This window comes from Tenebrio molitor, chromosome 1, assembly GCF_963966145.1.
Source record: "Tenebrio molitor chromosome 1, icTenMoli1.1, whole genome shotgun sequence".
NCBI classification, from domain to species: Eukaryota; Metazoa; Arthropoda; class Insecta; order Coleoptera; family Tenebrionidae; genus Tenebrio; species Tenebrio molitor.
In genome coordinates, this window is record NC_091046.1 from 28,303,590 (window position 1) to 28,311,721 (window position 8,132).

Consider the following 8,132-nt stretch of genomic DNA (forward strand, 5'->3'; position numbering starts at 1 on the left):
GCGCAGCTTTCAGCATTGAATACTGCGCCCAAAGAGATGACGACTTGTATTTTCGTGACTATGTATTTATAAAATACCACATGTATTAATACATAAGGTAGATAGGTACTACATAACTTACCTTTTGAGCAAAATATGCCAATAAAATATCTTCCGTGTTAGCTGCCAAACAATTATCTGCCTTCCACTTTACGAACAGATTATACTCTTTTTCGTATATGTATATGTTTCTACTTTACCGGAAGCAAACTGGAAACGGCAACTTCCACGTCTAATTGGATATTTTCCGGTAAAACATCCATTTTTATAATAACGTTTTACAAATTGTGAAAAAAACAACGACATTGTTTATTTCATAACTATGATAATCATTGGTAACTGCAAAAACTGACACATATACATACAAAGTAGTTATATAGTGCTGGTTCTGGCTCACTCAAAAATCACGTTTTAGAATCATGTGTTTTGCGTGATCTCTTCAAAACGCCAGTTTCAGAATCATGTATTTTGCGTGACCTTCAACTGTATCAGTCATGTCGCGATCAAAACGCTAGTTTTAATTTGCGTTTGTAGTTTAGTCAAAACATAGTTTTTGATTAAGAGTAAATTATCTGATCATTACATCCGTTTTGGTTCCATCAAAAACATGGTTTTTGATTCAGGTAAATAAGCGGTATTTTGCGTGACTTATATTTTTATAAGCTAGAAACATTGAGGAAGATATTGAAGTTTCATATTTCTGTGTTCTCTGCAAAACATAGTTTTTGATTCATGCAAATAAGTAGTATTTTGCATGATCTTTATTTTTCTGAAGGGGTCATTGTGTTTTCATTCATCTAAACATTGAGGTAGTGGGGGATCATTTTATAATTGTATGCTGAACTTACATTTTCATAGTATTAAAGCAGCTGCATAGTATCAAAATTAAGCGATGAGTCATTTCTTAAAATCTATAAACGAAGAAACTCATCTTGTGCCATATGTGAGGCCAAGTTATTTAGAAATTGATAGAAGATTCCCCATTAAAAGATTTATTAAGACGGAAACTCAGTTTGGTGAACAAGTAGTCGTTGATTGTAGTGAATTTAAAACGCCTCTTCCACAACGGTTTACAGAAAAATTTAGCGAAAAAGTTATTCAAACTTTAAACAATTTATTGAAACAAGGAAAAAACATTTTTATGGTTAGTGAAGGAATAGTTGGAAGAACAACCAATATCAAGTTTGTTGAACAGACAGAAGAATAAATTTTTCTGGAGCTACACGAGAAAAAAAAATGCCTGTTCCGATTAAATATAAGTGTCCATCATGCAAAGGTGAAAGTGATATGGAAGGTGTCAGATGTCTTCCTTGCGCCATGCATGATTTAATTAAGAGTCAACATTTTAAACATTTTTTACGAGAATATAGAACTAAAGAGTGAATTTGTGTGTTCCTAAATGTTATTATTATTTATTTGAAATTGTATATTTTGTAGTAATGTAAATATAAATAAACTTTCACATATTCATGTTGTTTTATTGCTACTATCACTACCATATTGTGATGTAAAATATTGCTTAATCACAATTATGTGAAGGTTGAAGATGCTGACTTAGGTTAGTCATCTCTATCCGGATGATTATGAACTGCAAAGTAAGGAAATAATGAAATAAAACACTAGATTCTTTATTATAATTTTATTAAAAATATAAATTACATTTGAATGTATTATGTGATGCTACTTTTATCAATCCAACTGTTGTGTGTGTTGTTTAGTCCTAACCATTTGACATACATTTTTTTTCCTTTTTTTCTTAAAACTTTTTCCACCAAGTAAATATCCGAATGTTTTACTTTCTGCAATTCTTCTTCATAAAATCCTCCTAATATATCTTCGCCCTGTACATCTTTTAATAAATATGTTGTTGGATTAGTTAGCTTTACTTTTTTAACAATGAAAATTTCGTTTGACCAATTGGCTGTATAAGATTTATCAAAAATTTGACGATGTTTACTTATTCGTACATGATCACCAACAGAAAATTTATTATGTACATTTGCAAGCTTTATATGAGTATAAATTGATTTCAATATTGATCTTTCATTGCTTTTTTTAACATTTGCGGGTGTAGTTTTAATTGTGCTGTGATATTTGTTGTTATATTCGTTGGCGATTTTATCTAATATATTGACCCATTTATAATTTCCTTGAAAACTAAATTGTACCCACATTAATTGCTTTAGCGTTCTGTTGACCCGTTCAACTATAGATGCTTTAATAGAACTGAACGTACTATAATGATTAATTTTACGTTTTTTCATTAAACTTTGAAATTTTGTATTAAAAAACTCTTTACCGTTGTCAGTCTGTAAGTTTTTAGGTGGTGGTTTTACTTTTAGTAAAATATTCTCCATTGCTGTACTCACATCAATAGAATTTTTTGTCTTTAATGGAGCCATCCAGACGTACTTAGAAAAGCAATCAATTACAACTAAAATGTATTTAAATTGTTGATTTTCTTTGGCATATGGAATCATTTCCACAAGATCAGCTTGCAATGTTTCATTTAGTCCTTTAATTATAATACGACGACGTTTGAATTTTTTTCTTGCAGGCTTATGTAATTCTTTTACGATATCCATTTTGATGGAAGTAGGTTTATAACCATTATCTTTTAATTTGGAAACCATGCTTATTATTAATGTTTTATAATCGCTTTTTCATCATTGACTGACTGATTTTCAAATTTTATTGGACATTTAACAATTATTTGCGCAAATAAACATTTAAATTTATTGTTTTTAGTTTTCGATGTACTTTGTTTAACAACAAATGATATACTTGTTCCAAATTGCATTTGATAATTCAAAGCTTGTTCTTTAGTAAATAATTTATCATTTAAACTTATAAGAACCTCTTCATTGTTTAGAAGAATCTTTTCAATGGTACCCTGTTCTAATGGAAATTTATAATCAACTCTGTCAAATCCTATAATATATTTATTATCTACAATGGCATTAGCTTCAAATTTTAAAATTACGTTATAAAACATATATGAGGATGAAAGAATTTCTTTGTCACTAAACTTTGTCAATACCAATTGTGGATTTTTAACTAAGTGACGTCCAAATTTATCAAGCGTCATCATTCAATAATACCAGATTCACGCAATTCTTCTACAATTGAAACTATTTCGTTATTGTGACCCGAATGTCCCGCTGTCTGCGAAGCAACTAATAACCGAAGTCTTTCGACTAATTCATTTGGATCATCCCAGTAAACATAATTTATTGGATAATTATTTGTTTCTTTTATCATACCTTTACCGATGGCTTTTCTTGGTCTTTTAGGAGTTTCAGTATAATTTTGAGATGGAAAGTATAAGGGAGCAATAACTGATTTATATTTATCAGATCTAAGGCGAATTGGAGCAGAAGGATCAAAGTTAGGACGACAAGCATTGCCTAAATCCAAAATCTCTTTATATGTACTCAAGTCATTTTGTGTATACTTTTTAGGATTGTTTTTAAATAAAAGTTCATAGAGTCCCGGTGTTGTTTTATAAAAGTTGTTATCTACTTTAATGTCTTTGCCCATAAACTCTACAACAGATGAACCAATGAAGAATTTCTCTTGAAAGCTGTCGTGTCTTATGCCAGTCCTATGATCAAATTCTCGTTTCTTATCAAGAATCATAGCACTTATATATTGTCGTGGTATTTCATCAAAACTTTCTAAGTACTCAGTAAATAAATCTGTTCCAACAATATTTGAAATATTATTTTTACTTTCTTCAACTGAATTTTCAATTAACTCATCTAGTTCTATATTGTCTACATTTTCAGGTTCCTCTATAAAACTTTCTGGTTCTACCTCCCTTTTTAAAACTGATGCATCATGTGATGTACTTTGAAGTAGCTTATCAATTTCATTCAAATCAACTTTATCATCTTTTATTGAATCCATTCTTTTTTGAAGTTTAGAGATTCTATCCGAAAGAGTAAGCTTATTTTCGACGGGAATAATTTGTTTAAATGTTTCTTGTTTTTCTTCTTTAGGTTTAAAGTTGTTGACAATGCCTTTTTCTTGTAACTGATTGGATATTGTTTCAAGTCTTTTGGTAATAGGAGAAAAGGTGTTTTCATAAATAGACTCATCTTGTTTTAGCAAAGTCATTTTTCGCTTTACTTCATCTCTTTTCTTAATTAATTTTTTTAGATTGTCTGTGTCTGTATCATTAACTCTACTTTTTAAATTCATAGTTAATACAAATACGCAAAACGTTATCAAACCGTAAAAGCGTTACAAAGCGTTAACAAACTGCTTCTAAAACTGTGGAATTTGGTACTTTGTTTTGTTTATATAGTTTTTCTTACTGAAATTAAGGTTGTATGAAGCAATCAAAACCTTTTCTATAACCTCCACTATTGAAATCTTTTTCTTTGTCAATTACTAAAAAATTGAATTTATCCTGCCAACATAAATGACACATTTCTTTAAATTGTTCATAAGTGAGCTCCGAACTAACGTTGTCTCTATAAATGCGAAGTAAATTTAACTCATCTTGTTTAAATACTATTAAAAAATTTGCATTGTCTCTAATTAATTGTTTCGGAATTTTGGTATAAGTCTGACACAAATAGAAACAGTCAATATTTTTATGTCTACCCATACTAAAATATTCTCTCATAACATTTTGTTTATCGCAAGCTACATCATCAAAAATTATTAAGGAATTAGGTTTAACTTCTGATGAAGAGGGAATATTATTTTCTAGATTATTAAATGCAAAGAAATTCATTCCTTTTATAGGTTTTAATAATGTTTCTAAATACTGATATTTTGGTTGAAATAATGATTTTGAAAAAACATAGACGTTTTCAAATCGCAATCCATTAGGATGTTCAATTAAACTTATCATTGTATTGGTTTTACCACAGTTTGATGGTCCTACAATAAGACAACGTATAGTTGAGGGAAAAAGTCCTCCATGTCTTTTTTTGTTAATAGTTTTAAAATCATTGTTTGAAACTTGTAGTGTTATTGGTTGTTGTACTATTCGCATTTTGCATGAAACTAATGAGAAAATTTTCTGTAAACTATAAATATTCTTATCCAAACCTGTTTTGTTTTAGTTGTGTTTTAGTTGGTAAAACCTAAACTTCATAAAGTCTATATATGGCAGTAAAAAAACGAAAGCGTAACAGTCAAGTAAAAACGGTTAAAAAGAGATATAGTGGGCGTGGTATTCTAAATTCGGTGATAAATAAGCTACCCGTAGAACTTCATATTCCGGGTTATAATTATTGTGGACCAGGAACAAAACTATCAAAACGGCTTTCCAGAGGCGATAAAGGAGTTAATGATTTGGATGAAGCCTGCAAGGAACATGATATCGCTTATAATAAGAGTTTAGATCTAATCAATAGACATAAAGCAGACCGTGTCTTATTAGAGAAAGCAAAGCTTAGATTACGTTCTTCTAATTCTTCACTTGGAGAAAAAACTGCGGCTTTGGGTGTTGCATCTGCAATGAAAGCTAAATTAACACTTGGAATGGGTTGTTCATCAGCAAAAAAATCTCAGCGCTCAAAAACTAAATTTAAGAAAAGTAAAAAAGGATTAGGGTTTAACCAACTAAGAAAAATTGCAAAAACAGCAATTAAAGGAAAGAAGTTTAAAAACAACATTGATGTTATAAAAGCAGCAGTAAAAGCTGTAAAATCAGTAAAAAACAAAAGTCCTATTAAACATACACGCACTATTCCTATACCAAAAACTGGTGGATTTTTACCGCTTATTCCAATTTTTGCTGCATTAGGGGCCTTAGGTTCTTTAGGTGGTGGTGCTGCAGCAATTGCAAAAGCAGTAAATGATACTAAAGCAGCTAAAGAACAACTTAAAGAAACTCAAAGACATAATCAAAATATGGAAGCCATTGCATTAAATAAGTCTAAATCAGGAAAAGGATTGTTTTTAAAACCTTATAAAAAGGGATTCGGTCTTTTTTTAGGACCATGGAAATCACCAAGGACATTCCTATAAAGCTTCCAAAACGTGCCTTAACAAATATTGATTTAAAAAAATTTGCAAAACTATTAGAAATTCATAATTTTAGAGGAGTATTTATGAAAGATTCATTGCCTAAATCAGGAGCCAAAGTTAACGAAACTGGTCTCATAAATTTAGATGATCAGAAAGGTAATGGAACTCACTGGACTGCTTATAAAAAAATTAATAACCAGGTCATTTATTTTGATAGCTTTGGCAACTTACCGCCACCTACAGAATTAGTTAAATATTTAAACAAAAACAATAAGTGTGAAATAATATATAATCATCAAACATTACAAAAGTTTGATACAGTAATTTGTGGACATTTGTGTTTAAAATTTTTGTACAACTATAATAATTAATAACGGATGTAGATAGTTTTTAGTTTAGCACAGTCTTTTGTATGTGTTTGTATCATGTCTGTTACGTTTACTTTAACAGGAACAAGTTCAATACTTTCAAGTAAATATTATCCTCCTTTAGTATTGGATAACAGTGAATACGCTTTAGGTTTAATAAACTTAGAAACATTTAATTCAATAGCAAACGTAACTAATTCAAATAACAAATTTTATTTTACCTTAATAAATCAAACAAAAGGTTTTATTGAAATTCCTGAGGGTTCTTATGAAATTGATGAACTCAATGCTTTTTTAAGTCAAGAACTTATTAGATATGTTAAAAACGAATCATTAAAAACAAATCACTACATGCAACAACCTACTTTACTTATAGAAGGAAATAACAATACCTTAAAATGTGAAATTAAATGTAGTCTTGATATTGACTTTACAAAAAAAGACACTATTGGTAGTTTACTAGGTTTCAGCAGTAATACACTTAGAGCAAACAAAAAACATATATCAGATAATCCTTGTAAAATATTCAAAGTAAATGCATTATGTGTGGAGTGTAATATTGTATCTGGTGCGTATCGCAATGGTAAAGAAGTGCATGTTATTCATGAATTTTTTCCTTGTGTACCTCCTGGATACAAAATAATAGAAACACCTTCTAGTGTTATTTATCTACCAGTTAACACTAAACAAATAGATGAGATAACAATTAAAATAACTGATCAAGATGGAAATATTGTCAATTTTAGAGGAGAAGTGCTAACAGTAAGGTTGCATTTGCGTAAAGTAAAATAGCGATCCTGCAATGGGAATAGTGTTTAATGTTAATAGTAAAATTGGTGCAGCATACAAGGGTAAAAATATAAATATCTCAAAAACAAATAAAATTTCTAGTCGAGTGAAAAACGTGAAAGTGTTAACTACAGCAAACCGTTTGTTTTTAAAATCTTTAGGATTTCGAGTAAAAGTATAAATTTAGCAAAATGAATTTTGAAATTCTGAATGTTCAGGAACCACCGTTGTTTGATATGACAATTGCTTATGCTGAAAAACGTACTCATCCACCTTATGCATCTAGTTCTTTTAATAACAATGATGAAATTAGAATTCCAATACAACAACAAGACATATACACTTTACCTTGGTACAGTACGTTACATGTTCAAGGAAAAGTAAAAGTGTATGGTAAAGATAATGCTGTTTTACCACCTTCAAGCGTTGAATTTGTTAACATGGGAATTTTATTTTTGTTTAATGAAATACGTTATGAAATATCAGGAGATTCCATTGATACTGTTAGAAATCCGGGAATTGCGTCTGTTTTAAAAGGATATGCAACATACAACGAATCACAAAGTAAGGCTCTTCAAAACAGTGGTTGGTTTCCCAAAGAACAATCTACTATTATTGATGGAGTGAGTGGTAGTTTTGATGTTATAATTCCACTTCACATGGTTTTGGGTTTGTGTGAAGACTTTAAAAAAGTTTTGGTAAATGCTCGACAAGAATTAGTACTACGTCGCGGTAGTGATGATAGTAATGCATTTTTGCTTGATGATGATTTAGATAAGACAGTAAAATTGTCTTTAGAAAAAATATCATGGAGAGTTCCTCATATTACAACAACAATAAAAGAACAATTAAAATTATTGGATATTGTTAAAAGTGCAAAAGAATTGTACATTCCTTTTCGAAGTCGAGAATTACATGAATATCCAGTTTTACCTCAAACACAAAAAC